At 35.7% G+C, this 25938-nt stretch overlaps 1 non-coding gene across 1 annotated transcript; it reads left to right on the top strand.

The window, feature by feature from the left end:
• The first annotated feature begins 3406 nt into the window (after window positions 1–3406).
• LOC138381192 (small nucleolar RNA SNORA25) lies at window positions 3407–3533 on the top strand. Its single transcript, XR_011233104.1, has one exon. It is a non-coding gene; the product is annotated as a small nucleolar RNA SNORA25 (small nucleolar RNA).
• The last annotated feature ends 22405 nt before the right edge of the window (window positions 3534–25938 follow it).

Raw genomic sequence — 25938 nt, 5'->3', positions numbered from 1 at the left:
ACTACAAGGGTACAGGAACCAAAACAGCATGGTACTGGTATAAAAGTATAGACATAGAACAATGGAACAGAATAGAAAACCCAGATATAAAGCCAACGACCCACAATGAACTGATCTTTGACATAGCAGACAACATACAGTGGGGAAAGGAAGCCCCATTTAATAAATGGTGCTGGGAAAACTAGACAGCCACATGCAGAATAAAGAAAGAGGATACCCATCTCTTAGCCATATAAAAAAATTAATTCAAAATGAATAAAATACTTAAATGTAAGGTATGAAACCATAATAATTCTAGAAGAAAATGTAGGGAAACCTCTTCTAGACATCTGCCTCGGCACAGAATTTATGACTAAGACTCCAAAGGCAAATAAACAACAAAAATAAATAAATGGGGCTTGATTAAATCAAAAGGTTTCTGCACAGAAAAGGAAATAATTAAGAGAGTAAATACAAAGAGAAGACCCTGTATAGCAAAAGCAATTTTAAGCAGTAAAAACAAAATGGGAGCTATTAATTTGCCAGACTTCAAACTATACTACAAGGCTGTGGTTCTTAAAACTGCCTGGTATTGGCACAAGCGCAGGGACACAGACCAGTGGAACACAACAGAAAATCCAAATATAAAACCATCCTTATATAGACATCTAATCTTTGACAAAGCAGACAAAAACATACTCTGGGGAAGAATCCCTATTCAATAAATGGTGCTGGGAAAATTGGATAGCCACATGTAGAAGACTGAAACAGGACACACAGCTTTCACCTCTCACAAAAATCAAATCACAGTGGATAACAGATTTAAACCTTAGGTGTGAAACTATTAGAATTCTAGAAGAAAATGTAGGAAAGACTCTTACAGACATTGGCCTAGGCAAAGAATTTATGAGGAAGACCCCTAAGGCAATCATAACAACAACAAAAATAAATGAATGGGACCTGATTAAATTAAAAAGCTTCTGCACAGCCAAAGAAACAGTCATGAATAAACAGACAACCTACAGAATGGGAAAAAATTTTCGCATACTACACATCAGATAAAGGACTGATAACAAAAATCTATTCAGAACTCTGGAAAAATCAGCAAGAAAAAAAAACAAAGAATCCTATCAAAAAGTGGACAAACAACATGAATAGAAATTTTTCAAAAGAAGATATAAGAATGCCTAACAAACATATGAAAAAATGCTCAACATCCTTAATCATCAGGGAAATGCAAATCAAAGCCACAATGAGATATCACTTAACTCCAGTGAGAATGGCCTTTATCAAAAAGTCCCAAAACAACACATGTTGGCGTGGATGCGGAGAGACAGGAACACTGATACACCCGCTGGTGGGGCTGCAAACTAGTGCAACCCCTGTAGAAAGCATTATGGAGATACCTTAAACAGATTCAAGTAGACCTACCATTCGATCCAGCAATCCCATTATTGGGCATCTACCCAAAGGAACAAAAGTCATTCTATGACAAAGACACCTGTACCTGAATGTTTATAGCAGCACAATTCACAATTGCAAAGATGTGGAAACAACCCAAATTCCCATCCATTCATGAATGGATTAGTAAATTGTGGTATATGTATACCATGGAGTACTACTCAGCTATAAGAAATAACGATGATATGACATCTCTTTGGTTCTCCTGGAGAGAGTTGGAACCCATTATATTAAGTGAAGTATCCCAAGAATGGAAAAACAAGCATCACATGTACTCACCAGAAAATTGGTTTCCCTGATCATCACCTAAATGCACATTTGGGAATAATACCAATTGGATATCAGACTGAGGTGGGGGTTGGGGGGGTGGATGTATGCCTACGTGATGTGTGCGTTGCGCACCATCTGGGGAATGGTCACGCTTGAAGGTGCTGACTCGGGGAGGTGGGGGGTGGGGGCAGGGGATGGGGGTATAACTACAGGATGAGTGCGATGCGCACTGTCTGGGGATTGGGCACGCTTGGAGCTCTGACTCGGGGGGATGGGCGGTACATGGGTAACGTATATAACCTGAACTTTTGTACTCCCATAATAAGCTGAAATTAAAAAAAAAAGAGAGAGTAAATAGACAACCTACAATATGGGAGAAAATATTTGCAAACTATACATCTGATAAAGGGTTAATATCCAGATTCTACAAAGAACTGAAGTCAACAAGAAAAAAAAAAAAAAAAAAAAAAAAACCATTAAAAAGTTGTCAAAAGACATGAACAGAAGCTTTTCAAAAGATAGACAAATGACCAAGAAACATATGAAAAAATTCTCAGTGTCACTAATCGTCAGGGAAATACCAATTAAAACCACCTTACCCCTATCAGAATGGCTACTAAAAAGTCAAAAAACAATAGGCACTGGCACGGATGCAGATAGAAAGGAACACTTATACACTGCTGGTGGGACTGCAAATGAGCACAACCTCTATAGAAAACAGTATGGAGATGCCTCAAAGAAATAAATGTAGACTTACCATTCAACCTAGAGCTGGCAACTAATAAGATAACAGGTCTCAAGGGATAAAGAGAAAGATCTAGAAGATAATGGCAACCCCCAGGACCTAAGATGAGCTCATGTTCTGTTCCTGACAGAGAAGTGATGGATGAAGGTTTAAGCTAGTGTTTAATACTCAGTTTTAACATGTTATGTGGTGTTCATTAATCACCGATTTCATTACATTTCCTAAAATTTCAGTATAGGATAGCTGCACATGACAGTTTACAATAGGTGGCCTTGTGAGAAAATAAAGTAATAGATATAATGCCCAACATGAACTAAGACAGTGCAGAAAGAGGGTAGCAGTCATAGAAGCAAGAAACATATAAAGACCAAGAATTTCCTGTAAAGGGGAGAGGGAGGTTTGGGAAATGTTGGTCCAAGGATATAAAATCTCAATTCGACAGTAGGAGTAAGTTCAAGAGATTTAGTGCAAAACATGGTGACTATAGTTAATAAAAATGCATTGTATTCTCAAAAATCACTATGAGAGTCAATTTTAAGCATTCCCATCACAACGAAATGATATATGAGGTAATGTATATATTAGTTCAAATTAGCCATTCTATGATGTATACATATTTCAAAACATGTTATACATGATAAATATTCACAATAAAAGAAAATAAGTTCCATTGATGGAGAAGACCAAAGCAAACAAATGGAAAAACATAAGCCCCCTGAAGCTCCTTGGAGATCTTGGTGAAGAAGCTGGATTTGCTACAACATGTGGAATGGGGCTCAGGCTGCTCAAATATTTCAAGAAAGGGTGATCCCAATCATCCGGAGGACATGAAAATGCCAGAAAATTGACATTTTGTCACCCCTACCTTACCAGCATCTGACATTAATGGCTTGATAATTGAAGGTTTATACAAATAGACTAATACAAGCTTCACTTAAAAATGATAAATAAAGGTCATTTCAAAGAGAGCTGTGGAGCTGTGAAACCAAGAGCTCTTAATGCTATGATAAAAAATTGAAGTTCTTTGTGGAATGCAATGTTACTCTAGAGTGCTATGTTTTCCTGAGGATAAATATGATGTTAGCCACTCATAGTGATCCATGATTGGTGATATAGAAAAGTAAATAAATGTCTCAAAGTTAAACCAAAATAAAATGACAGGTGACCCTATTGCATTAAAAGAATTTCCTCAAAGTAGTTTTGTGGCCTTAAAAATCCCAGGTTAAGGGATTTCTGGAAAAGAGAGAAAGTAAGGAGCAAAACAGACAGTGTGTCTGGTTAAATACAAGGATTGAAACTGGTAAGTGTCATCCATGGTGCCCAGAAAACTTTGCTGGAATCAGGTTGATTCCTGAAGTCCTCTCGTTTCCTCCCATAACTTCTTTTCTTCACCCTACAATTGTTTATACAAAGATCATGGCCTTATGTTTATAAACAGTTCCCCTTGTTGTTGACTCTCTGATCTGAACACATCCAAAAATCAAGAGAGACCTCCTTCAAGTTTTTACAATATCCATCCCTAAAGAAGCAATAGAAGAATTTAGGTTTTCCTACCCAAATAGAACCAGCTGGAATGAAGAGGGTGTAATGTAATATTATCACCAAACAATGTGATTTTCCACTCTATACCACACATTCATCTATACTCCTCAATAACTGGTGACTTGTGTAAAGATAAACATGGCCAGTCAGCGACTCCCCTGAAAGAATGTGAAGTAGGAAAAGCTGAGTCTTGTCACTTCACATTTCACTTTGTCCTTCTAACCTTTAACATCAAAAGTCACATAGGCTAATACCAGGGGAAAGTAATCGAAAAAAGAGACTGTCTTCCTTATAAACACAATTAAAATAAGTTCCTCTCAGATTCTAGAACTAGAGAATATTAATAGCAAAAGCTCTATCATTTGTGAGTGTTTTTTCTTTCCTTCTTTCTTTTCTTTCTTTTTTCTTAAACAGAGTCTTCTTCCTAGGCTTTATTACTGACAATCATACAATCATCCCATCTGCCCTTCTACTGAGTTGTCATTCTTTTGGTCCTGCATGTTACCTGTTCAAAATGTGATGGTCTCACATGTCTTTCATTTCTAAAAATGTTCTCACTGCCTCAAAGGCTTCTTTGTTCACACATACAATTTCTAAGATATTAAGGAACCCAAGAAAAGAACTATAATCTAGGCAGCCTCAGGCACATCAGGATTGAATAGAAGAAAAGTGTCATTTCCCAATTCTATATATTCTCATTGGGAGAGGCTCAGTCACTTAACTTCAGCATGGTATTTAGGTCTCTGCCATCACTGGGGGTCAGACAAAAGCTGAGAGTCACAAAGTCAAAGCTTGATGTAAACTTAATGGAAACCAAACTAAGTCAAGAGCATATATTTGGTGTGAAAATCATAGCAAGAAACCAGGCAGCTGCCTAAGAGCAGGGTGATAGAGTGGAAGGAGCACTAGACTAGCAGTCTAAAAACTTGGGTCCAATCCCAGCCCAGCCAAGAACAGACTCATGTGACTTCACACAGGTCATATGACTTCTCTGATTCTCATTTTCCTTACTTGTAAAGTGGGAATAACAGCCTTTACCTTGACAGTTACCGTACAGATTAAATAAAGTTATTGATATAAAAACTCCATGCATACAATAAACCCCTAATATACATCTGGGAATCTGACATTAGCCTTTTGGTGAGCTCCCAGTTTTCATACATGGGTCAAATGCCCACTCAGCTCTGTGGTATCAGAACTTGGCATCGTGGGAATATGTCAAGCCTCCTAGAGAACCTCTCCACAATCCGTATTTCCCCAATCTGACGAGCTTCACAGGTCTTTACCATAATTATGCCAGTTGCCAAACTAGGTGACAACCAGAATCTTCATTCCTTTGTAACTTCCACACAGATTAGTTAGCATAATGCTAGTAGCACAAGCAGGACTTTGCCACATGTAGGAAATATATAAAAATATTTAAAGGGAAAATGACAGAATTTCATTACTCAATAAATTGAGCTAACAATAATGATAAGATAGTCAAGCTAATCAAATTGTCTTTTAGTTATGAACTCCTTGGCAAATACAATTCATATGTTAAGGTAAATGACACACTTTTCTAGCTGACTAGGAAATAAAACTTAAATAGTAATAAAGAAACAGATTCTTTTACCTAGAAATAGTTATGAAAAATAAGGAGGAATAGGTGTGTTGTACTATAAAACAGAGGTATTAATAAATGTAGTATAGTCTAGATTTTTACAAATTGAATCTTCCCTTTCTTTTCTAATGATTTATCTGTAACATCATAAGTCATATTTAAAACAAAATAAAGTATCAGATTTCTAGTTATAAAATAGTAGGTATTTCCTTTCAAAAATTACCTGAAAACAAAAAGTAATATAAGAAACACAAATAGGAACATAGTCTTTAAGGAAAGTAGATGACAAGTCAAGATCAAACAACAAGACATTGAAGAGCTTCCAAAAACCCTAAAGTCAAACAGTCATGGAAAAAGATGCTGAAAGGACATCTGAGGCTGCAATCTTAAAGCTGGCAGACTTCACATCCTCAAATAGGTAACACACCTATAAGGCAAAGCCAACATCATCTCGAGTTTTACAACAGAGAAAAAATCCAGAGATTGTTCACAAAACCTTCTCTAAATTAGGTTTGATACTAAAGAGAAGCAAGGAAGACTAAAGGTAAAGGAGGGACAAGATCCTTGCCATGTCTGCCAGACCCCACAGCTTCCTATTCTTGATGACTAGGGAGAAGTGAAGGCCAAAAGACCCCCTAATATATACACGTGTACTATGGGAAATTTCTGGCCAGCCTAAAATATAACCTTCATTCTTTCCCAACATAAACCTCCTGCAAATAGGTAGTCTGGGAAAAGCTTACATATTTAAACATGAGTAATAAATAAAATGGAACTAGGCCCAGAGACATACAAGTTTTTAAAATGTTAGGGGTAAAGAAAAATTAACAGTAGAAAATGATAATCATAAAAATATAACCATAGAGAAAATGAAAATCATCAACCAAGATAGTAACTGAGTTAAAAATACTAAACAAGTACCTCCTTAAAAACAGCATCACAAGCTGTATAACTGGAAATATGTCAAAAAGACAACAGCAAGAGAAAAAACACTTGCCAAATTCAGAAATAAGATGGGAGGGAAAACTAAAACCATTATAGAGATGACGACCACATTGGAAATGACAGAAAGCAGGATAGATGCTACAAAAAACAACACAAGAGAATTCAGAAAAATCAGTAAAATAAAGTGACAAAGAACAAAGAGTTCAAAATGACAATAGGGAAAATAACTGACATAAAAACAAAGGATACTCAATACCTAATTTTTGTCCCTGAAGAAAACAACTGTAATCATGGTTCAGGGAAAAAAAATACAAACAGGCAGACAGATAGATAGGTAGACAGATGGGGGGTGTGTGGGTGGGTGTGTGTGTGGGTGTGTGTGTGTAAGGAGTTGTGTATCTCAAACTATCTGTGGTGAAGAACTACACTTTGACTTCTTAATTCACTGTAGGCTGATACTTTTAGTTAAAATAGCAACAGTGATGATGAAGCTATCAAATAAATATTAAATGACTATAAAACTTTCCAAATGCTTACTCTTATTTTATGTACTTATCTTATGAACATCTCATTTTTGGTCCATTAAAAACACTTTATCTGGTTTACATGTAGCTGAATAAACTATCCAAATTACAGTACAGAGAGACAAAGATAGAAAATCTAAAAGGAAATATAAAGGACATTGGTGAACAGAATGAAAAAGACTACCACTAATTTGAGTTCCTAAAGGAAGAATATGATAAAAAGGGAATATTTGAAGAGATATTGCCTGAGAAATTTTCAAGAATTGTTGAAATGTGAATCTTCTGGTATGAATCACAAATCTAAAGCAAAATGAGTAACAAGAAACCCATGTCTAGATACATCATAGTGAAAATGCGCAACACCAAAGACAAAGAGAATACCATGAAAGCAAGCAGAACTAAAGAGAAAAGATAACTGAATAAGAAAACAAACAACCTAATTTAAAAATGAGCCAAAGACATAAAAAAAAAAAACCCACTTCACTAGAAAAGATATACAGAAGACAAATAAGCATGTGAAAAGATGCTTTACAACGTATGTCATCAGGGAATTGCAAATTACACAATGAGACATCACTAAATACCTATTGGAATGGTCAAATCCAGAACACTGCTAACACCAAATGCTGGTGAGGATGTGGAATTCCCATTCATAGCTACTGGGAATGTAAAATAGTATAGCCACTTTGGAAGACAGTATGGTGGTTTCTTGCGAAACTAAACGTTCAATTATCAAGAGTGATGTCAGCAATATGATGGAATATAAAGATTCCTCAGTATCACTCTCCCCACAAAAGTACAACTAGAAACTATTCAAAGACAATAATAGCATCCTTAATATATCATAACTTAGGGCAGAAGCAGAAAAACTCCCTGGGCCCATCAAATTGCAAGAAGGCACACCAGTAAGAGGACTAGTCATTTTAGACTGTGCCACCGTCTCCCCCAAGCCAGCATAATGCTACTCACAGAAAATTTCCCTAGACTCATGGTTACCAAGGTGGGAGGAGTGTATTGGAGTTGGACAAAAAGATATTCCCCGCAAATGGAAATCAAAATAGAACAGGAGTAACAAGGGACAGAAAATCAACAAACAAACATCAGCGTTAAAATGCACTCTAGACCAAATGGACCTAATAGACATTTAGAGAACATTCTATCCAATAGCTACAGAATACACATTTTCCCAACAGCACAGAAAACATTCTTCAGAACAGATCATCTGTTAAGTCACCAAGGAATCTTAATAAATTTTTAAAAACTGAAATCATAGCAAGTGTATTTTTTGACCACAATGAAATAAAATTAGAAATCAATAATAGAAGGAACACTGGAAACTGCACAAATTCATGGAAATTAAACATTTTCCTGCACAATGAATGGGTCAATAAAGAAGTTAAAAAGGAAATGTAAAACTGCCTTGAGACAAATGAAAATGGAAATAGAACATACCAAAACCTATGGCATATGACAAAAGCAATACTTAAAGGGAAGTTTTAATAAATTCCTACATCAAAAAGTAGAAAGATATCGAATAAACAATCTAATGTCCAAAGTACTAGAAAAATAAGAACTAAATCCAAAATTAGTATAAAGAAATAAAGATCAGAGCAGAATTAAAGAAGACAGATTTAAAAAATACAAAGTAACAATGAGTTGGTTTTTCAAAAACTAATCAAAAAACCTTTTGGCTACACCTCTTATACTTTCCTGGATAGAGCTGGAACCCATTCTACTAAGTGAAGTATCCCAAGAATGGAAAAATAAGCACCAAATGTACTCACCATCAAATTGGTTTCACTCATCATCACCTAAGAGCACATTTAGGAATAACATTAACCACATGTCGGGCAGATGTGGGGGGACGGGGAGGGGATGGGTATATACATACATAACGAGTGCGACTCACATCGTTTAGGGGATGGACATGCTTGAAGCTCTGACGGGGGGGGCAAGCGCAATATACATAACCTAAACATTTGTACCCACATAATATGCTGAAATTTAAAAAAAAGTAAAAAGAAAAAAAAAGAAAACAAGTGAGAAGACAAAATCAGAAGTGAAAAAGGATACGTTACACATGATACCACAGAAATCCAAAGGATTATAAGAGATTATTATAATCACTATACGCCAACACATTTAGAAAAATCAAAGATACTGGTAAATTCCTGCACACATACAACTGATCCAGATTGAATCACAAATAAATAGAAAACATGAACAAAATAAGTGAAAAATTGAAGCACTAATATACACTTTCCCATCAAGGAAAAGCTCAGGACTTGATGGCTTCACTGCTGTATTCCACCAAACACTTAAAGAGCTAACACCACTTCTCAAAAAAAATTTGTAGAAAATTGAAGAGAATGCAATATTTTCAAACTCATTTTACAAGGCCAACATTACCTTGATTTCACAACTGGTTAAGGATACAACAACAAAAACATAGGCCAATATCCCTGGTGAACACTGATGCAAAATTTTTTGAAAAGACACTAACAAACTGAATCCAATAGTACATTGAAATTATCATTGACTATGATCAAGGGGTATTCATCCCACAGATACAAGAATGTTCTAACATACACAAACCAATAAATGTTACATGCCATATTGGTAGGAATAAAAACAAAAACCACATGATCATTGCAATATATTCTGAAAAAGTATTCCATGACATTCAACATCCCATTGTGATAAAAATTCTCAAAAAATTGAGCATAGAAAGAACATACAATAAAGGCCTTATATGATAAACCCACAGTTAACATGATACTGAATGGGGAAAAGCTGAAAGCCTTTCTTCTGAGAACTGGAACAAACAAGAATGCCCGCTATTATCACTGCTATTCAACATAATAGAGGAAGTCCAAGCCAGAGCAATTAGATTAAAGAAGTAAAAGGCTTCAAAATTGGAACAGAAGAAGTCATATTTCCCTCTTTGCTGATGATGTGATCTTATATCTACAAAAACCTAAAGACTCCATGAAAAACTCTTAGATAGGATAAATAAATTCAGTAAAGTTGCAGGATATCAAATCAATACATAAAAATCAGTAGTGTTTCTTATACACCAAAAATGTACTATCTGAGAAGGAAATCAAGATGGCAATCCTATTTACAATAGCTACAAAAATAAAATAGGTAGGAATGAATTTAACCATAGAGGTGGAAGACCTCTACAAGGCAAACTACACAACTCTGATGAAATTCAAGAGGACACAAACAAATGAAAAGAAATCCCATGCACATGGATCAGAAGAATCAACATCATTGAAATGACTATACTACCCAAAGCTATCTACAGATTCAATGCAATCACTATCAAAATATCAATGCCATTTTTCACAAAACTAGAAAAACAATCCTAAAATTTATATGGAACCAAAAAATAGATCACATAGCCAAAGCAATTATGAGCAAAAAAGAACAAAGCTGGAGGCATCATACTGCCTAACGTCAAATTATAATACAAACCTATAGTAACCAAAATGGTACAATATTGGTATAAAAACAGACACATAGACCAATGGAACACAATAGAGAATCCAGAAATATCCACATATTTACAACAAACTGATTTTCAACAAAGGCACCAAGATCAGACACTGGGGAAAGGACATCTCACCTTCTAAAATAAAAGGGTGCTAGGAAAACTGGATATCCATATGCAGAAGAGTAAAATGAGAACTTACATCTTACCATATACAAAAATCAACTCAAGATGGTTTAAAGACATAAGCATAAGATCTGAAACTATAAAACTACTAGAGGAAAGCATAGGAGAAACACTTCAGGACATGGATGTAGGCAAAGATTTTATGGCTAAGAAGTCAAAAGCACAGTCAACCAAAAATTTAAAAAGACAAATGAGACTGTATTAATCTAAAAAGCTTCTGCACAGCAAAGGAAACAATCAGGAGTGAAGATACAGCTTAATGAATGGGAGAAAACATTTGAAAACTATTCATTTGACAAAGAACTAATATCCAGAATACACAATGAACTCAAACAACTCCGCCAAAAAAATTATTAGGTCTGATAAACAGATTCAGCAAAGTTGTAGGATACAAATCAACATACAAAAATCAGTAGCATTTCCATACATTAACAACAAACTAACTGAAAAAGAAATTAAGAAAATCTCATGTATCATAGCCGCAAAAATACTTAGGAATAAATTTAACCAAGGAGGTGAAAGACATGTATTCTAAATACCATAAGACACTGATGAACACAATTAAGGACTGCACAAATAAATGGAAAAAATATCCTTTGTTCATGTATTAGAGGAATAAATATTGTTTAAATGTCTGTACTACCAAAAGCAATCTATAGATTCCATGCAATCTCTATCAAAACTGTAATGTTATTGTTCACAGAAATAGAAAACACAATCCTAAAATTCATGTGAAAACACAAAAGACCCTGAATAGCCAAAGCAATCTTAAGCAAAATAACAAAACTGGAGGCATCACATTACCAGACTTCAAAGTATATTACAAGGCTATAGCAACCAAAACACCAGTATACTGCCATGAAAGTTGACACATAGACCAATGTAACAGAATAGAAAACCCCAAAATAAAACCATATAGCTACAATCAACAGATCAGCAGACAAAAACATACACTGGGAAAAGGACACACTATTCAATAAATGGTGCTGGGAAAATTCCATAACTATGTGCAGAAGAATAAAGCTGTATCCCTATCTCTCACCAAATAGAAAAATTAACTCAAGATAGATTAAAGACTTACAGGTAAGACCTAACACCATAAAAAATTCTAGAAGAAAACCTAGGAAAAACTCTTCCAGACATTGGCCTAGGCAAACAATTTATGACTAAGACCCCAAAAGCAAATACAACAAAAACAAAAATAGGTAAATGTGACTTAAACTAAAAAGCTTCTGTACAGCAAAATAATTATTATAGTAAATAGAAAACATACAGAATGGGAGAAATTATTCACAAACTATGCACCCAACAAAGCACTAATATCCAGTATCTACAGGGAGGGCAAACAACTCAGCAAGAAAAAAACAAACATCATCAAAAAGTAGCCAGGGGAGGAGGGAGAAAAGTGAAATCCACTCCTGATAGCCAGTCTATGAATCCCAGATGGCCCCTCCTCCATGAGCAGACTTTCTGGCTTACTGGTGGCTTTCCATAGCAGCTAGGAACAGACCTTTGATCCCTACTTAGAGGGATCTTTTGTCTGCCTTTGTGGAGCCTGAAGGCTCACCCAACTCAGCCTGGCCTAGCCTCACTTTTCCACCCATCTCTACTGTGGCTGAAAATGAGTCCCCTGGGAGCTGCAGAGCCCCCACCTACAACCTGGGGCATTTGAGCACTTCTCCTGAGGACCTACAGCTGGTCACAGATCCCAAAAAAAAAAAAAAACAGGACATCAGGCTCTTTCTGGCAAGTACCACCTACTGGCAGGGAAGACAACCTGTACAGCCGTTTACAGCATTTACTGACTCAATCATAAAAGGTCATGGCTGATCATTATCCACAAAGCACCACCCACTGTCTCAGAGATTAAACTGGTTGTTCTAATATAATTCAAACTGTCAAGAAGACCATGGGCTAGGAAAAGAGACAGGATTTCAAAGACCTCCATCTTCCATCATCAATGAGAGACAAGGAATCTCTCCACACACATAGCTCACCACTGCTACAGCTTACAAGTAACGAGCAACTGAGAAAAACACCACACTAAGGATATCTGTAACTAAACTATCCATTCAAAACCTAAACCTTATTAAAGCACCCACAAGCAATGCCAAACATTCTTACCCAGCATATTCGACAGACATACTCTTAAGAGTTGGTGGGGGAGCCGTATCTAAACAAAAAAAAATCCAAAAATAAGTAACAGCTGATCCAGATAAGAAGGAATCAGCACAAGAACACCAGAAGTATGAAAAATCAGAGTGAAAAGACACTCCCTCAAAGGAGCACAGCAGCACTCTAGCAATGGATTCCAACCAAAATGAAAATATTGAAATGACAGATAAAGAATTCCAAATAAGATTATAAAAAAGCTCAATGAAATTGAAGGGAAAATGGAAAACCAACTAAAGAAAACCAGAAAAACTATTCAGAAAATGAATGAAAAATTCACTGAAGAGATAGACATATTAAAGGAAAACAAAATAGAACTTCTGGAAATGAAAAATTCATTTAAGGAAATACAAAACACAACGGAAAGCTGTAAGCACAGACTAGACCAGGTGAAAGAAAGACTCTCAGAGCTTGAAGACAATTCTTTATAATTAACTCAGTCAGTAAAAAATAATGAATGGAGAATTAAGAGAATCAACAAAGCCTATGAGAAGTATGGGATTATGTAAAACACCCAAATATAAGAATCATAGGCACCCCTAAGGGTGAAGAAGAAAAAGCACAAGGGCTGGAAGAGGTATTTGAGGGAATAATTGAGAAAAACTTCCCTGTTCTTGCTAGAAATTTAGACATCCAGGTACAAGAAGCTCAACAAACACCTGGGAGATTCACTGCAAAGAGGCAATCACCAAGAAACATAATTGTCAGACTGGCCAAAGTCAACATGAAGGAGGAACTCCTGCAAGCTGTGAGGCGAAAACATCAAGTAACTTACAAAGGAATATCCAGCCAACTTCTCAATGGAGACTGTACAGGCCAGAAGGGACTGGGGTGCCATCTTCATTCTTATTAAACAGAACAACTACCAGCCTAGAATTTTGTATTCTGCAAAACTAAGTTTCATAATAAATGAAGGATAAATAAACACCTTTCCAGACAATCAAACACTGGGGGAATTTGTCAAGACCAGACCTAACCTGCAAGAAATACTCAGAACTGCATTACACATGGATCAGCACAATGGTCACCAAATAGTATAAAACCACCCAAAAGCTAAATCTCAGAGTTCACATAAAACAACAGTACAAGAGGTAAAAGAAAACAACAAGGTACTCCACAACCAGATGAACAGAACAGCATCCCACATATCAACTCCACCAATCAACATGAATGGTTTGAATCCCCCATTCAAGAGACATAGGCTGGCTGAATGGATAAAAAAATACAAACCAATTATCTTCTCTCTCTAGGAAACACATCTAACCCACAAGACTCACACAGACTCAAGGTGAAGGGATTTAAAATACATTCTAAGCAAATGCAATTGATTTGATGTGTTACTTTACACATGTTCATCTGAGAATATTTAATTCAGTTTGGAGTGCTATGACACTGTTTTTATTCTGTTTCAGTGTTGGTTTTTCAGGTTTTTTTTTTTTAATCAGTCCAGAAGTTTTAATTCTCACTTTCTGTTTTCTTCTCAGTTTTGTGTAGATAAGACTGTTTATATCTCTGCATTGCATGGACAGGGCTGGCATTTGGGTGGTTTACAGATGCCTATTTCAGGAACATCCTTTTCTGTCAGTGAAGCAGTTTCTTTAATGTGTGGCTTTTTTTAAGGAGTCAGGGAGAAGGATTTTTTTATCCTCTGAATTTTTAGTTTTCTTTTGTCTCGAAGGATTCTAATTTTTTTTTCATTTTTCCCCCCCCTTTTCTACTCGGTTTCCAAAGGGTGGCTTCCATTTCACATTTTTATTCTGTTCCTGAATATTTCCTTTCCAAGGCTTCTTCCTGAAGCTCTACATAAACTTTTAAATTCCTTCTTTGTCACTGCTCTGATCTCCCAGGACAGACTTTTTCTCATTATTATCACTTTTAAGTAAGAAGACCTAAAACTTTCTCTTTCTGGAGGTTTTATATCAATATCCTTTTATTTCTTCCATGCAGTTTTTCCAGATATCCTAGCTTTCCACAAAGGCCTGGACATAGTTCTACTGGAAATTATTATTTTTCTCCTTACAGGTAACTGACTTATAGTTTTAGTGCCTCTGTCTTTCAGGTATTCTGAAGGCATAAATTTTGTGTGGTTTTGACTGTATCTTCTTGCTAATCTGTGTAACGGGTGGTGGAGGTGTTGGCATGGAGAAATTCAGATTTCTAACAGCTGCTATTACCTAAACTACTCCTACACTGACTTTTGGAAAGTATTGCCAAGAATCTATAATTGAATTGTAGGTATATTACTTGCAACAATTGCTTTTTTAAGATTTCACACTGATAGAAAGTTAAAAGTTGAAGAAAAGCCCATAGACACACTGTAATCTAATTTTCTAAAATTTTATTTATGAAAACAGTATGAAGTTTCAAAAAAAAAAATCTTTGGCATTAGCATAGAGTTGTCAGCATTTTTTAAGATTTTAAAATAACCACTGTTATCATATTTTGAATCCCAAAAAGAGCTAGAAAATATAAAATTAAAGAACAGTCCTTAAAACAAAACATTTTTTTCAAATGTCCTTAATTTTTTCACCTTCTACCCATGAAAATGTCATCATGATAGCACCAGTCTATTGATTGTATTTTGGAACTACTGAATTATTCACACTCATCTTCACTGAGGTAACTTAGACCCAGAGAGTCTTAATTAATTCATTTGATCACTCATCCAAATTAATCTCAGAGCTCCGACCAGTTAGGGTCTTTTCTGCTATATTATGCTGACTTTTGAATGTTGTACTAATAGCAGTAAAAATCTTCTATAATAAAGGCTGCATGCTTTTTGTTTGTATTTTGTTGGTTTGTTGTTCTATTTGTTTCTGGTTCTTTTTTTGTTCCTCATCAATCTGAGAAGACTACATTGTGCTGCCAAAACTTTTGTTAGCTTGCCCCACACATGCTGTTTCACTGACAGTCTGACTGAAAAATTTCATGAGAAAAATTTTGCCTATTTTCCTCAATTTTAACTGATGAGAAGAATCATAAATCTTTCAAACTCTCAATGGGTACAGGACATCCTACCATTTTAACTTTCACAATACACTGCAAGACTGTATTTGGTATAAAGTACACAAAAGATACTTGCACCAAGAGTTAGGGCTCAAGATACCAATCTGAATTACTGTTGATGCAACACTGCTTTGTTTGTCAATGAAGAATAAGAATAAGTTCCTTTTGGCTCACATTCATCTTATAAAACCTTTCTATTATCTCTATTTAAATAGGGGATAAATTAATCATGTACTAAAAGACATTTAATGTTTCAACCATCAAAAACTGCTCTCAAATGAGCCTGAAATTTTTTATCTATAGGCTGGGTATCCAATATATTAATTTAAATGTCTTGATGTTGTATATACAAAGTATCTAGAGAAAGGCTTATATGCTGCAAGAATAACTTTAAACAATATAATAGTTTTCTAGGAAAATGATTTAAAGACATGAGTCTCAGTCTCTGGCAACAGAGATTTCCCTAGATAATTTATATGAAATGGTTTATAGCAATTTTATTTTGCATGTGCAACTCAATTCTTTTCACTCATGATTATCACTATAAAGTGGCATTTACTAGGTTCTTGCTGGTTATATATATCCTATCAAAACTATAGAAGTTTTCAAAAGATCAAGAAGAATCTCCCTTTTCCTTTGTAAGTAAACCTTCGTGTTTGTAATATACTCTTGGTAGTGATAGCTTACAATTTAGGATGACCACCCCACACACACACACACCCCCCTTCAAACAAAAAAAGGAAATTTATAGAATAAACTAAAGTCTATTCAGGGATTGTGTCAATTTTCTTATAAGGCTTAAAACTTTAGACAAAGGTATTCTCAGGTAAAGTGGGGACCTTCAGTGATAAAAGCAGGCCTGGTAAAGAGGATAATGTCTCTTCAGTACAATAACACCAGAGTAAATATTTTGTAAGGAGTATGTTAATTGATGAAATATTCATTCCTTATATAAACTATCCTTTAGAAAACAATGTATACTGAAGCAAGGTGTGTAGTCCTTGCATAATTCATGATGAAATTAGTCTCTGGACAGACAGCAGGGAGACTGAGTTAAAAATCAAAGAATAGACCATTTTCTTTATTATTTATAGGGCAGTGGGACCCCTCCTCATTTGGAAATCTGCAGAAGCCTGGGCAGAAGAAAGCCCTCTTTAACACCTGGCTAAAGTCAAAGACGCTAGAAGAGAACGATGACCGGACTTCACCCCCAAGTGGGAACAAAGTAAGTTTACATAATGAAAAATGGGAAAATCGGTTATAAAGTAGAGGCTGGGATCACTGGAGGTTGTGGAAAGAAGGCAATGAGGAATCAGGAAGATGGAGAAAATGGAAAGGTAGGAAGAATGAGAGATATGGAGTTGGAAGGAAGCAAGCCATCCACACAGGACACCTAACAGCCATCAGCTCTTGGCCTCTGAAGCAAGGAGAACCATAGTCCAGAAATGACTCTATAAGCATAAGTATTAATAATTGCAACTGCTTTCCCTGATCTTTCATTCAAGAGGATATCCAGAGTGACACCAGGTAGATGGGATTCTGCACATCCCAGTTACACAGCTGTTAACCTCATGGAACTGGTTAACTTGAAAATAAATATGGTGCCTACTCATCCCCCTCTGAAACAATTCAGCATTACAAGCCACTGTTTGAAAGAAAAGTAAAAAATTAACAAAAAAATGTAATTTTTTTGTCCGTTTGGTAATTGAGCTAGCCAAGCTTTCAGATCCATAATTATCTGCCAGGTAAGCCACTGAAAGAGCTGACCTTCGAGTTACAAAGAATAAAAATAAAGCCATGTACTGGCCCAGGGTGAAAGGTTAACAGACACAGCTTCGGCCATGTTTTTGTCCAATAGAGACGCGGAGATGCAGCTGTGTGCACAGGTAGGGAAGATAGGCTACATGGGCTCCATTTTTAGACTAAAAGCCATATTCCACCATCCTCATGTTTCCATGCAGGTCTTCCTTCTTATATCCCACTCTCCAACAAACAGCAGCATTGGTAAGACAATGTAGACTGATCAGATAATAAAGAAGCAGTGTGCTCTGGGCCTTCCCATCTAGGTAGCAAGTCTATATTGAAAAACTAATGGTCCATCTACTTTCACCCTTGCCTTTCAAAGTGTAGTGTGGTCAACTTCAAACCTCTATATACATGACTACAAAAGTATGCCTGTAGTTTACTGTAAGTACACAGCCTTTCCCTAGGCCTCCCTCAAGGTCTAAAATTTAGAGATATTATAAAAAGGACAGAAAGAGATCTCACCTTGGCTTCAGGCCCAAATTTTATCTTCCAAACTCTCAGAAAGTCTCTATTTTTGAAGTGTCACAAAGGATAATATCCTTTGAGTTCTGAGTTTCCTTCTGTCTCTAATCCACGGCTTCAAACTCAGAGGGGCCAACAGGTTGATAGATACCTGTTAAATACACTTCTTGGGGCTGAGAACTCCATTCCGCTCTCACTCCCACCCACCAGCATGAATAAAAGAATAGTAGCGGAAAGACAGATGAAGCAAAGAGAGTTCAATGGGGGATTAACAGGCCTGAATGAGGCTAACAGTTGAAAGCTACTTCAAGAACAAAGACCCAGCCAGACAACTAGAGGGGTTAGAGTCAGGGGAGAGAGGCTTCTAGATCAAGAAGACTAAGTTGGCCTGCAAAGAGGAGGTAAAAAGGATGACATCTCCTGCCCAAACCATCCCAATTCTCCATCGTCTTCTGTCCCAAACTGGACATAAGACAAATATAGAAGACAGGAGAATATCAAAGCTTTTTTCTATACTTTCTGCTTTGTATGATATTTTTTATGGGTATGTTTTATGTCTCCTACTAAATCTGAGGATATATATAAACTGTGCTTAATTCTTTTCTATATTCATCATAACCACCAGCACAGACCCTGGCATTTAATCTGTTCCCTTTAAAGAATCCATTAATTTTTAACAAATTAATGCAGATGAAATAATGCTAGGGGAGAGTGGATCAAGTCAGTGGTCAAAACACCAGCAGGTATTGAGACAAATGCACACACAGCTACAAAACACAGCATTCAGCAGAAAGGAAAAGAGGACTTCCAGTGACTAGGATGGTGTCACTTCCCATCCTAGAAGTGGCTCCAAGCCACATAGAAAGATACAGATAGTCCTACACCTGAAATTTTCATGAGACTCCATTAGAAAAAGGGTTGTCCTTTCCATACAGATGGATAAAGGTCACAGGCAAACATCCAGCAGAACTTCATCTTGATGAAGGCGGCTCTCAGTGAAGGAAGTGGCAGTCAGGTACAAGGCAAGCCCAGCCCAGATAGGGACAAAGCCCTGAATGCTGAGCCCCAAGGACAGGGAAGGGGCACAGCAAATTGGCATCTCGCTATCCTTCATGCTTTCTTCTTTCCTATCAACCTCTCTTAAGCCTTTTTTCTCCTACCCTGAACTTTTATTTTCAGACTCTTCTCAATTTTCTCTAAACTCATTCTCCCATAATTATAGAGTCCCTACTTTTTTGTTGCTGTTGTTATTGTTGTTGTTCCCCGCCCCTGTAAAACTCTAAATTCTTAAACTGAGGTCCCAATCTGAACTCTATTTTTATTTTATTCTGCCAACACATAAAACAAAAAGAAATAAAACACTTAGAAAAAATACAAGTTACAATGAACTACAACATTGCTAAGCCTAACACTCAAAACTCTTTAAAAATTAAAAATTCAATCTTGGACTTCCAAGTAGGTAAGATCACAAACTAAAGAGGGGACATTACAACTGTCACCACAAAAATACAAAGGGCCCTAAGTAACTGCTATGGGCAATTATATGCCAAAAATTGGATAATCTAGAAAAAAAAATGAGTAAGTTCCCAGACACACAAATCTACCAAGATTAAAACATAAAGAAATGGAAAACCTGAACAGAGCAATAACAAGTAACAAGATTGAACCAGTAATAAAAAGTCTTCCATCAAAGCAAAGGCCAGGACCAGATGGCTTCACTGCTAAATTCTACAAAATATTCCAATAAAAATGAATGCCAATACTTCTCAAACTCCTCCAAAAAACTGAAAAGGAGGGAATACTTCCAAACTCATTTTATGAGGCCAGCATTTCCCCGATACCAAAGCCAGACAAGGACACTACAAGATTAGAAAATTACAGGCAATTATCCCTGGTAAACATAGATGCAAAACTTCTCAACAAGATACTAGCAAATCAAATCTAACACCACACTGAAAGGATCATGCACCATGATCAAGTGGGATTCATCCCTGAGACACAAGGATGGTTCAACATAGCCAATCTATAAATGTGATAACCACAGTAACAAAAGGAGGAATACAAATCATATGATCATCTCAATAGGCACAGAAAAAAAGATTTGACAAAACTCAACATTTTTCATGATAAAAATTATTGACAGATTAGATATAGAGGAAAGATATCTCAACACAGTAAAGGCCATATATGACAAACCTGTAACTAACATTATTCTCAATGGTGAAAAGTTCCTCTAAGATCAGGGATAAGACATGGATGCTCACTCTCACCACCTCTTTTCAACACAGTACTGGAAGTCCTATCCAGAGCAATCAGGTAAGATAAAGAAATAAAAGACATCCAAATTGTGAAAGAAGGGGTTAAACTATCTGTATTTCCTAACAATATGATCACAGATGTAGTAATAGAAAACCCTAAAGACTCTGCCAAAAAAAAAAAAAAAAAAAGCTGTTAGAACTGATAAACAATTTCAGTAAAGCTGCAAGATACAAAATCAACATACAAAAATCAGTAGCATTTATATATACTAACAATTATCTGAAAAAGAAATCAAGAAAATTTCATTTATGAAAGCCTCAAAAAATACTTTAATAAATTTAACCAAGGAAGTAAAAGATCTATATGCTAAAATCTATAAAACATTGATGAAAGAAATTGAAAATTACACAAATAGATTGAAAGATATCTTTATTCATGGATTGAAATAATCAATATTGTTAAAATGGTGGATTTTTTTTTTTTTGACGTGCTATTGAATTTGGTTTGCTAGCATTTTATTGAGGATTTTTGCATCTATATTCAAAAAGGATATTGGTGTGTGGTTTTCTTTTTTTCTGTGTCCTTTCCTGGCTTTGGTATCAAGGTGATAGTGGCTTCATAGAATGAGTTGGGGAGGATTCCCTCTCCTTCTCAATGTTATGGATTAATTTCTGCAGTATGAATATTAGCTCTCTTTGTAGGTATGTTAAAATTTGGCTGTGAATCCATCTTGTCCATGGCTTTTTTTTGTTGGAAGCTTTTTTATTACTGCTTCACCATGACTAAGTGGGCTTCATCCAGGGATAGAAGGATGATTCAATATATGTGAATCGATAAATGTGATTCACCACATAAACAGAAGCAAAAACAAAGACCATATGATCATCTCAATTGATACAGAAAAAGCATTCAACAAAACTCAGCATCCTTTCATGAAAAAAACCTTCAAAAAATTAGGCATAGAAGGAACGTATCTCAAATATATGACAAATCCACAGCCAACATCATACTGAATGGTGAAAAGTTGAAAGCATTCCCACTAAGACTTGGAACAAGACAAGGGGGGGACCACTGTCACCACTTCTATCGAACATAGTGCTCAAAGTCCTAGCCAGAGCAACCAAAGAAGAGAAAGAAATCAAGGGTATCCAAGTCAGGAAAAAGGAGATCAAACTGTCGCTTTTCACTGACAATATGATCTTATATCTAGAAAACCCCAAAGACCACCAAAAGACTCCTGGAATTGATAAATAAATTCAGCAAAGTCTCAGGTTACAAAATCAGTGTACACAAATCACTAGCATTCCTGCACACCAAAAACAGTCGAGCTGAGAGTCAAATCACTGACTCACTTTTATTCACAATAGCCACAAAGAAAATAAAATACCTAGGAATATACTTAACAAAGGAGGTGAAAGATCACTACAAAGAGAACTAGGAAACACTGAGGAAAGAAATCTTAGATGACACAAATGGAAAAACATATTATGCACATGGATTGGTAGAGTCAATATTGTTAAAATGTCCATACTACCCAATTTATAGATTCAGTGTATTCAGTACAATCCTCATCAAAATACCAATGTCATATTTCAAAGATCTAGAAAAAGTAATTCCATGCTTCATTTGGAACCAGAGAAGAGCCTGAATAGCCAAAGCAATCTTAAGCAAAAAGAACAAATCTGGAGGCATCACATTACCAGACTTCAAACTATACTACAAGGCTACAGTAACCAAAACAGCATCGTATTGGCACAAAAGCAGAGACATAGATCAAAGGAACAGAACAGAGAACCCAGATATAAAACCATCCACATTTAGCCAACTGATCTTTCACTAAGCAAACAACAATATACATTGGGGGAAAGAAGCCCATATTCAATAAATGGTGCAGAAGAATGAAACAGGATCTGTATCTCTCACCACTCACAAAAATTAATTCAAGATGGATAAAAGACTTAAATGTAAGGCATGAAACAGTAAGAATGTTAGAAGAAAATGTAAGAAAACTCTTCTACATATCAACCTAGGCAAAGAATTTACAAAAAAGATCCCAATGGCACTTACAGCAACAACGAAAATAAATAAATGTAACAATTAAATTAAAAAGCTTCTGCACAGCCACGGAAATAATTAGCAGAGCAAACAGACAACCTACACAATGGAAGAAAATATTCACAAGCTATACATCTAATAAAGGGCTAATAACAAGAATCTACAAAGAACTCAAGCAAATCAGCCAAAAAAAAAAAAAAAAAACCACCACACACACACACACACACACACACACACACACAATGAGGTATCACCTTACCCCAGTGAGAAAGGCTTTTATTAAAAAGTCCAAAAACAACAATAGATGCTGGTGTGGATGCAGGGAGCAAGGAACATTTATACATCATTTCTGGGACTGAAAATTAGTACAACCTCTATGGAAAACAGTATGGAGATTCCTCAAAGAACTATAAGTAGTCCTACCATGCCATCCAGCAATCCCACTACTGGGTATTTACCCAAAGGAAAAGAAGTCATTTTATTAAAACGACACGTGCACTCTAATGTTTATTGCAGCACAATTCACAATTACAAAGATGTGGAATCAACCTAAGTGTCCATCAGTTCATGAGTAGATTAACAAAATGTGGCATATGTATACCATGGAGTACTACTCACCCATAAAAGCTATGAATTAATGCCTTTTGCAATAATTTGAATGGAACTGGAGACCATTATCCCAAGTGAAATATCTAAAGAATGGAAAAACAAATACCACATGTACTCACTATTAGTATTAAACTGAAACTGACCGATAAGCACACATGTGCACAGAGGCAAGTAAAACTCAGTGGACATCAAGCAGGGGAGCGAGGGAGAAGGGGATGTGTGAAAGCTTACCTAACGGATACAGGGAACACTGCCTGGGTGATGGGCACACTTGTAAGTCTGACTCAAGCGTAACAAAAGTGATCCATGTAACCAAAAACATTTGTATCTCAGTAATATTTTGAAATGATAAAAAAAATTGTTAAAGCGTCCATACTACCCAGATCAATTCACCCACGCAATCCCTATCAATCCCTATCAATACCCCAATGTCATTATTCACAGAAATAGAAAAAATAATCCTAAAATTCATGTGAAACCACAATAGACTCTGAATACTCAGAGCAATCTTGAGCATAAAGAATGCTATTCAGCTACTGTCATTTGTGACAACATGGATGAATCTGGAGGATATCATGCTAAATGGAATAAGCCAAGCACAGAAAGATAAATACAGAATGATCTCACCTATATGTGGAATCTAAAGAAGCTGAACTCATAAAAGCAGAGAATAGATTGATGGTTACCAGAGGCTAGGAGCCTGGGGAAGAAGAGAATCAGGAATTGTTGATCAAAGAGTACAAAGTTTCAGATAGACAAAAATAGCTTTTGAGATCTATTACATAGCACAGTGACTATAGTTAATAATAATGCGTAGTTTAAAAAAGCTATTAATAAATTTCAAATGTCTCACCATAGAAAATCATAGGTAATTGAGGTGATAGATGTTAATTTTAATAATTTGATATAATCATTCCACATTGTATACATATATCAAAATATCACATTGTACTCCATAAATGTAAGCAATCATGATTTGTCAATCAAAAATAATAAAAAATTCAAAATTCAACCTAGGACTTCTAGGTAGCTAAAGGCAATGAGAGCTTCCTAACCACCTATTTCTCCATGTTTTTCTCCAAAATATAAGAAAACTACACCAAAAACACAGTCAGCATAATTTAAAGACAAAACACCAATACTTAAAACTAACACAAAAGAGAAAAATCACCAAATCTAGTACACAATTTCTAACATTCCTGTCCCACTCTTTCCTCACCTTGAAACTTTGTGATGAGCAAGGGCAGGTTGGAAAAAACTGCCAGGAGTGTGTAAGAGGGAAACTAGCAAAATGATCCGTAGTGGATCTAAAATCACCTCTAGAAAAGTAAGAGTAATCTTAGCCTTCATACACAAACAATAAACAGAAGACTTAACTATAGAAAAAAACGCTATTTACAATGGGGACAAATATCCCGTGTTAATAAATGTGCCTGCTTAATAAATATACCACAACTACATAAGGATAATTGTTAAACACCCATTAAATATACAAAAATCAAGCTGAACCAATAGAAAGCAACTATCTTGTCACTGGAAGTGATGACATCTTAAAGATGTAAGTTCTTCCTAAGTTAGTTTATAAATTTAACACTACCACAATAAAAACAACAATCTTCTTATGGATAAAAATACAAATAAACATAGAAGTACATATGTGCATGTGTTATTATTCATATACATATATATATTTCCTAGCTCCTAGTTTGACTGCTGAAAGGGCCTAAAAACAAAGATACCCCAGAAGCAATAAGCAAACTTATATAGCCCAGCTCCTGAGTTATAAATATTTTCGAATAAAAGGATTCAGAATCCTTAGAAAAATAGTTGAATCCAGATCTAAGGCTGGGAAAATACAAAGTAAGCCTGAAACATCTGGTGGTACCAGAAAGTAAAGAAGTAATCAAAAATTAATAGGCCACATTGACAAAAATAGGAGTCAACATAAAGAAGCTCCTAATGGTAAAATTTTGGATAATTTGAGCAATAAAGAACATTTTTTCTTATAATGCATAGAATGAAACATATCAGTATGGATTCATGCGTATTTAAGTAAATAATTGAACAGATAAATAAATAAAGATGGTCCAGTGATTCCTTACAGAAGAATTCCAGTTAGAAAGAATGATGGAAACAGAAAATCACCATTAGGCAAACACCACAGTAATAGCTGCTGCAGGCAAGAACCACCAATGGATATTAAAATTAATGGGCAAAATGTGATGAGAAACAGTATAATCACAAGTCTGAAAGAGTTTTCCCACAAGATAATTTATGAACCACATAGGATAAAACAGTAACTTTACAATGAAGAAAACTTGCAGTCACCTCCTTGACCAAGTGATTAGAGTTAACATCACAATAACAGGGCTGATCAATATTACATACCCCAAAAAATGATGCATGAGAAAGTCAAATTACTTTCGTGGTATTTTTGCCAAAAACACATAACCTTGATATAATCATAAAATGATATCAGAAAACTCAACTTAGGGAACCAGTCTCCAGAACAACTGACCATTACTCCTCAAATGGATCAAGGTCATCAAATATTAAAAAAAAAAAAAAAAAAAAAGACTACTGAGGAACTGTGAAATGACTCTCAGGACTAAGGAAACCTGATAACTAAATGTAAGATGAGATTTTAGATTGGTTCCTGAACCAATTCAGGACATTAGTATGAAACTGGCAAAATTTGAATAATGTCTATAAATTAGTTAACAGTATTACATCAGTGTTAATATACTGGTTTCAATCACTGCACTATGTTAATGTAAGGTGTTAACCTAGGGGAAAAGGTGTTAAAGGTTTACGGAAA

Source organism: Eulemur rufifrons, chromosome 2 (genome assembly GCF_041146395.1).
Source record: "Eulemur rufifrons isolate Redbay chromosome 2, OSU_ERuf_1, whole genome shotgun sequence".
Classification (NCBI taxonomy): domain Eukaryota; kingdom Metazoa; phylum Chordata; class Mammalia; order Primates; family Lemuridae; genus Eulemur; species Eulemur rufifrons.
Note: the sequence above shows the minus strand (reverse complement) of the source record. Positions and strands in the feature narration are given on the sequence as shown.